We start from the raw sequence: 8,227 nt of genomic DNA, 5'->3' as shown, positions 1-8,227 counted from the left end.
TATTATGACGTTCTTAGATAATACAAATCTCCTTCATCATAACCAACATGGATTCCGCAAACAGAGATCATGTGAAACTCAGCTCGCCCTATTTGCCCAAGAAATTCACAGTGCCGTAGACACTGGCGAGCAGATTGATGCCGTATTCCTGGACTTCAGGAAGGCATTTGATACGGTTCCGCACTTACGTTTAGTGAAAAAAATACGAGCTTACGGAATATCGGACCAGGTTTGTGATTGGATTCAGGATTTCCTAGAAGAAAGAACACAACATGTCATTCTTAACGGTTCAAAATCTGCAGATGTAGAGGTAATTTCGGGAGTACCGCAGGGAAGCGTGATAGGATCTTTATTGTTTACAATATACATAAATGACTTAGTTGACAACATCGGTAGCTCCGTGAGGCTATTTGCAGATGACACGGTTGTCTACAAGAAAGTAGCAACATCAGAAGACTCGTACGTACTCCAGGAGGACCTGCAGAGGATTAATGCATGGTGCGACAGCTGGCAGCTTTCCCTAAACGTAGATAAATGTAATATAATGCGCATACATAGGGGCAGAAATCCATTCCAGTACGATTATGCCATAGGTGGTAAATCATTGGAAGCGGTAACGACCGTAAAATACTTAGGAGTTACTATCCGGAGCGATCTGAAGTGGAATGATCACATAAAACAAATAGTGGGAAAAGCAGGCGCCAGGTTGAGATTCATAGGAAGAATTCTAAGAAAATGTGACTCATCGACGAAAGAAGTAGCTTACAAAACGCTTGTTCGTCCGATTCTTGAGTATTGCTCATCAGTATGGGACCCTTACCAGGTTGGATTAATAGAAGAGATAGACATGATCCAGCGAAAAGCAGCGCGATTCGTCATGGGGACATTTAGTCAGCGCGAGAGCGTTACGGAGATGCTGAACAAGCTCCAGTGGCGGACACTTCAAGAAAGGCGTTACGCAATACGGAGAGGTTTATTATCGAAATTACGAGAGAGCACATTCCGGGAAGAGATGGGCAACATATTACTACCGCCCACATATATCTCGCGTAATGATCACAACGAAAAGATCCGAGAAATTAGAGCAAATACGGAGACTTACAAGCAGTCGTTCTTCCCACGCACAATTCGTGAATGGAACAGGGAAGGGGGGATCAGATAGTGGTACAATAAGTACCCTCCGCCACACACCGTAAGGTGGCTCGCGGAGTATAGATGTAGATGTAGATGTAGATGGCTGTTGTTGTGTATGGTGTGAAATGTCTGAAAGAAAACACCCTACAACAATCGTTGGATGGTTCCAAGCTGGAGGAGGGAGCATTATGGCCCAAGGAATACTTTCGTGGCATTCCCTGGGTGATCTCGTCGTTATGGAGGGCACAATGGATCAACATATGTATGCATCTATCCTAGGAACAACATCCATCCCTTCATGCAGTCTGTTTTTCTCGGCACGTTGTTATACAGGGTGTTACAAAAAGGTACGGCCAAACTTTCAGGAAACATTCCTCACACACAAATAAAGAAAAGATGTTATGTGCACATGTGTCCGGAAACGCTTAATTTCCATGATAGAGCTCATTTTAGTTTCGTCAGTATGTACTGTACTTCCTCGATTCACCGCCAGTTGGCCCAATTGAAGGAAGGTAATGTTGACTTCGGTGCTTGTGTTGACATGCGACTCACTGCTCTACAGTACTAGCATCAAGCACATTAGTACGTAGCATCAACAGGTTCTTCCACCTACGCTCAATGGAGCACGTTATCATGATTTCATACGGGATACTCTACCTGTGCTGCTAGAACATGTGCCTTTACAAGTACGACACAACATGTGGTTCATGCACGATGGAGCTGCTGCACATTTCAGTCGAAGTGTTCGTACCCTTCCCAACAACAGATTCGGTGACCGATGGATTGGTAGAGGCGGACCAATTCCATGGCCTCCACGCTCTCCTAACATCAACCCTTTTGACTTTCATTTATGGGGGCATTTGAAAGCTCTTGTCTACGCAACCCCGGTACCAAATTTAGAGACTCTTCGTGCTCGTATTGTGGACGGCTGTGATACAATACGCCATTCTCCAGGGCTGCATCAGCACATCAGGGATTCCATGCGACGGAGGGTGGATGCATGTATCCTCGCTAACGGAGGACATTTTGAACATTTCCTGTAACAAAGTGTTTGAAGTCACGCTGGTACGTTCTGTTGGTGTGTGTTTCCATTCCATGATTAATGTGATTTGAAGGGAAGTAATAAAATGAGCTCTAACATGGAAAGTAAGCGTTTCCGGACACATGTCCACATAACATATTTTCTTTTTTTGTGTGTGAGGAATGTTTCCTGAAAGTTTGGCCGTACCTTTTTGTAACACCCTGTATACCTGCAGAACAATGCAATGTGCCACACAAATGATCCCCCCCCATGAACCATGGACCTTGCCATTGGTGGGGAGGCTTGCGTGCCTCAGCGATACAGATAGCCGTACCGTAGGTGCAACCACAACGGAGGGGTATCTGTTGAGAGGCCAGACAAACGTGTGGTTCCTGAAGAGGGGCAGCAGCCTTTTCAGTAGTTGCAAGGGCAACAGTCTGGATGATTGACTGAGCTGGCCTTGTAACAATAACCAAAACGGCCTTGCTGTGCTGGTACTGCGAACGGCTGAAAGCAAGGGGAAACTACAGCCGTAATTTTTCCCGAGGGCATGCAGCTTTACTGTATGATTACATGATGATGGCGTCCTCTTGGGTAAAATATTCCGGAGGTAAAATAGTCCACCATTCGGATCTCCGGGCGGGGACTACTCAAGAGGATGTCGTTATCAGGAGAAAGAAAACTGGCGTTCTACGGATCGGAGCGTGGAATGTCAGATCCCTTAATCGGGCAGGTAGGTTAGAAAATTTAAAAAGGGAAATGGATAGGTTGAAGTTAGATATTGTGGGAATTAGTGAAGTTCGGTGGCAGGAGGAACAAGACTTATGGTCAGGTGATTACAGGGTTATAAACACAAAATCAAATAGGGGTAATGCAGGAGTAGGTTTAATAATGAATAAGAAAATAGGAATGCGGGTAAGCTACTACAAACAGCATAGCGAACGCATTATTGTGGCCAAGATAGATACGAAGCCCACACCTACTACAGTAGTACAAGTTTATATGCCAACTAGCTCTGCAGATGACGAAGAAATTGAAGAAATGTATGATGAAATAAAAGAAATTATTCAGATTGTGAAGGGAGACGAAAATTTAATAGTCATGGGTGACTGGAATTCGAGTGTAGGAAAAGGGAGAGAAGGAAACATAGTAGGTGAATATGGATTGGGGGACAGAAATGAAAGAGGAAGCCGCCTTGTAGAATTTTGCACAGAGCACAACATAATCATAACTAACACTTGGTTTAAGAATCACGAAAGAAGGTTGTATACATGGAAGAACCCTGGAGATACTAAAAGGTATCAAATAGATTATATAATGGTAAGACAGAGATTTAGGAACCAGGTTTTAAATTGTACGACATTTCCAGGGGCAGATGTGGACTCTGACCACAATCTATTGGTTATGACCTGTAGATTAAAACTGAAGAAACTGCAAAAAGGTGGGAATTTAAGGAGATGGGACCTGGATAAACTAAAAGAACCAGAGATTGTACAGAGATTCAGGGAGAGCATAAGGGAGCAATTGACAGGAATGGGGGAAATAAATACAGTAGAAGAAGAATGGGTAGCTTTGAGGGATGAAGTAGTGAAGGCAGCAGAGGATCAAGTAGGTAAAAAGACGAGGGCTAGTAGAAATCCTTGGGCAACAGAAGAAATATTGAATTTAATTGATGAAAGGAGAAAATATAAAAATGCAGTAAGTGAAACAGGCAAAAAGGAATACATATGTCTCAAAAATGAGATCGACAGGAAGTGCAAAATGGCTAAGCAGGGATGGCTAGAGAACAAATGCAAGGATGTAGAGGCCTATCTCACTAGGGGTAAGATAGATACCGCCTACAGGAAAATTAAAGAGACCTTTGGAGATAAGAGAACGACTTGTATGAATATCAAGAGCTCAGATGGAGACCCAGTTCTATGCAAAGAAGGGAAAGCAGAAAGGTGGAAGGAGTATATAGAGGGTCTATACAAGGGCGATGTACTTGAGGACAATATTATGGAAATGGAAGAGGATGTAGATGAAGATGAAATGGGAGATATGATACTGCGTGAAGAGTTTGACAGAGCACTGAAAGACCTGAGTCGAAACAAGGCCCCCGGAGTAGACAGTATTCCATTGGAACTACTGGCGGCCGTGGGAGAGCCAGTCCTGACAAAACTCTACCATCTGGTGAGCAAGATGTATGAAACAGGCGAAATACCCTCAGACTTCAAGAAGAATATAATAATTCCAATCCCAAAGAAAGCAGGTGTTGACAGATGTGAAAATTACCGAACTATCAGCTTAATAAGTCACAGCTGCAAAATACTAACACGAATTCTTTACAGACGAATGGAAAAACTAGGAGAAGCCAACCTCGGGAAAGATCAGTTTGGATTCCGTAGAAACACTGGCACACTTGAGGCAATACTGACCTTACGACTTATCTTAGAAGAAAGATTAAGGAAAGGCAAACCTACGTTTCTAGCATTTGTAGACTTAGAGAAAGCTTTTGACAATGTTGACTGGAATACTCTCTTTCAAATTCTGAAGGTGGCAGGGGTAAAATACAGGGAGCGAAAGGCTATTTACAATTTGTACAAAAACCAGATGGCAGTTATAAGAGTCGAGGGACATGAAAGGGAAGCAGTGGTTGGGAAGGGAGTAAGACAGGGTTGTAGCCTCTCCCCGATGTTATTCAATCTGTATATTGAGCAAGCAGTAAAGGAAACAAAAGAAAAATTCGGAGTAGGTATTAAAATTCATGGAGAAGAAATAAAAACTTTGAGGTTCGCTGATGACATTGTAATTCTGTCAGAGACAGCAAAGGACTTGGAAGAGCAGTTGAATGGAATGGACAGTGTCTTGAAAGGAGGATATAAGATGAACATCAACAAAAGCAAAACAAGGATAATGGAATGTAGTCTAATTAAGTCGGGTGATGCTGAGGGAATTAGATTAGGAAATGAGGCACTTAAAGTAGTAAAGGAGTTTTGCTATTTGGGGAGCAAAATAACTGATGATGGTCGAAGTAGAGAGGATATAAAATGTAGGCTGGCAATGGCAAGGAAAGCGTTTTTGAAGAAGAGAAATTTGTTAACATCCAGTATTGATTTAAGTGTCAGGAAGTCGTTTCTGAAAGTATTCGTATGGAGTGTAGCCATGTATGGAAGTGAAACATGGACAATAAATAGTTTGGACAAGAAGAGAATAGAAGCTTTCGAAATGTGGTGCTACAGAAGAATGCTGAAGATTAGATGGGTAGATCACGTAACTAATGAGGAAGTATTGAATAGGATTGGGGAGAAGAGAAGTTTGTGGCACAACTTGACCAGAAGAAGGGATCGGTTGGTAGGACATGTTCTGAGGCATCAAGGGATCACCAATTTAGTATTGGAGGGCAGCGTGGAGGGTAAAAATCGTAGAGGGAGACCAAGAGATGAATACACTAAGCAGATTCAGAAGGATGTAGGTTGCAGTAGGTACTGGGAGATGAAAAAGCTTGCACAGGATAGAGTAGCATGGAGAGCTGCATCAAACCGTTCTCAGGACTGAAGACCACAACAACAACAACAACAACACAGATGATAGGTACGCGCGTGGTTCGAAGACAACCAGGATAAGTTTACCATACTCCCCTGGCCACCAAACTCCCCAGATTTATACCCAATCGAAAATCTGTGGGACCATCTCGATCGGACTGTTCATATCACAGATCCTCAACCGAGAAACCTACGGCAGCTAGCCGCGGCAGTTGTGTCAGCATGTCTCCATATTCCTCCTGGTACTGGTACCTTCCAGAACCTCACTCTCTTCCTGCACATCCGTGCTGCATGGGATCGTTATTCAGGCTTTTGCCATGTGGTCACATTAATGTGGATGGACCTTGTGTATCGTCTATGAGCTGGTGTAGATGGAAAACTGTTTACCGTATGGGTACTCAACCTGATAGGAATTATGTTCGGACTGTGCGCTGCAGGATTTGCCTTGTTAGTAATGTTAGCGTCATGGAGGAGGAGGAGGATATTAGCGTTTAACGTCCCATCGACAACGAGGTCATTAGAGACGGAGCGCAAGCTCGGGTGAGGGAAGGATGGGGAAGGAAATCGGCCGTGCCCTTTCAAAGGAACCATCCCGGCATTTGCCTGAAGCGATTTAGGGAAATCACGGAAAACCTAAATCAGGATGGCCGGAGACGGGATTGAACCGTCGTCCTCCCGAATGCGAGTCCAGTGTGCTAACCACTGCGCCACCTCGCTCGGTGCGTCATGAATTGTTGTTCGGTGGCAGTGCTGATACGGTGACATGGGTTGAAACACAAGCATCAGTGTGCGTTACAGTTGCCGACAGTAACGTGGGTCTTTACGAGGTGACCAGGGCTTTACTCATAAAGCTGTTTTACCATGACAACAGCAATAGTGCTGCTGCTCTTAGCGGGTACCGATGCACTGAAGGCATACAGAGACATTCTCTTCCCGCACCGGGCTTGAAGAACGTGATTCGGAAGTTCGAATTAACTGGCGATTGGGAATTGCTCCTGGGAGAGGCGGACGACGAGTTGCGCCACAAATTGTTGAAGAAGTTATTGGTGCCATGGCTGAGAATTCTGGTCGCAATGTGCGATCTTAACCACTGCACGAGCGGTGTCGCGATATCTGAACATCCCATGGTCCACTGACCCAAAAAGTGCTGCGAGAAATTGTGAACTGGTACGTCTAGTGCGGTTCTAGGCAGTTGTGGCTGCAGATGGTCGTTACATTCAGCAACGTTTGTAACCTGGAACGTTAACATGATACACAATTGCCGGCCGGTGCGGCCGAGCGGTTCTAGGCACTACAGTCTGGAACCGCGCGACAGCTACGGTCGCAGGTTCGAATCCTGCCTCGGGCATGGATGTGTGTGATGTCCTTAGGTTAGTTAGGTTTAAGTAGTTCTATGTTCTAGGGGACTGATGACCTCGGCAGTTAAGTCCCATAGGGCTCAGAGCCATTTGAACCATTTTCTTGATACATTATTAATAAATTTTAACCTCTCATGTGGAAATTCAAATGTGTTTCTTTCAACGGTTAATACATTAGTTCTTTTCCGCGTGTCCTTACAAATGTTTTCACCAAGTTTCATCGTCTTACGATGATTCGTTTTTCATGGGGGCACTCTCAAGTAGCAAAAGTTATTGTTTCAACTTTGATGTTGTCAAATATGTGAAAGTTCGTTGCTGTTATCGCTCTTAAGAGCATAACACGTTGATTCCCTATTTTTTTGAACGAATCCTTTTAAAACGCTGTATTTTTTGCATCACAGTTACTTGGAAGTTATGCTAAAGTGACTTAGCCCTACTAAGCACTGATGTAAACAAATTGTTCTTAAAGTATTAAAACATTGCAAATACTGTCAACATGTTAATCGAACGGCAAACATGAGAATAACTGAACTCATGACTCAATATGTACTGTGATACAGAGATGGATTGCTCTTTCACGAATTATTTTAATTTCTACCCACAGAAACTTCTCATAAATTAAATGTCAGAGCTTGCATATACGCCTTTTAATAGTCATCGTGAAACGTACACACATATGCTCTGAGAAATGCGAAGCTTTCGCTACTATAGGCAAAACTTGCTTTCATTTTTAAATTAATGAAATATACCAACAGGAGAGGCTATAAAATACATCACAGGTTCTAGTTCCTTTTCTTTCCGTCACGTGTAATAATAAGAATAGGAAACTTCACTTTCTATTTATTTGGGTTTAAAATATAGGTAAGAAATGAATATGTAAATCTACTTTCTTCCACAAACGTTCATATTAGTAAACCTCTTTGGTTAAAATAAGCTGAAGGAAAAAAAAAACCGCAACATCAAGAAGGAGTTGTGCAGCGTAATTGAAAGGTGAGGTTCTACATCTGAAAATGACTATTCTGTTTTCGCGCCAGTCGAATGACAGTGGACTTTGTGGATTTATGTTAGTCAAGAATGCCTTTAAAGAGACAAAGACGCCAACACCTCACTAAGTTTCAACGAAGCCGAGTAATGTGGCTACGAGAAACTGGATGTTCCTTCTGCAGTTTCGCAGAAAGACTTAGCAGGAA

The sequence above is a fragment of the Schistocerca americana genome, chromosome 7 (genome assembly GCF_021461395.2).
Source record: "Schistocerca americana isolate TAMUIC-IGC-003095 chromosome 7, iqSchAmer2.1, whole genome shotgun sequence".
Lineage (NCBI taxonomy): Eukaryota > Metazoa > Arthropoda > Insecta > Orthoptera > Acrididae > Schistocerca > Schistocerca americana.
Note: the sequence above shows the minus strand (reverse complement) of the source record.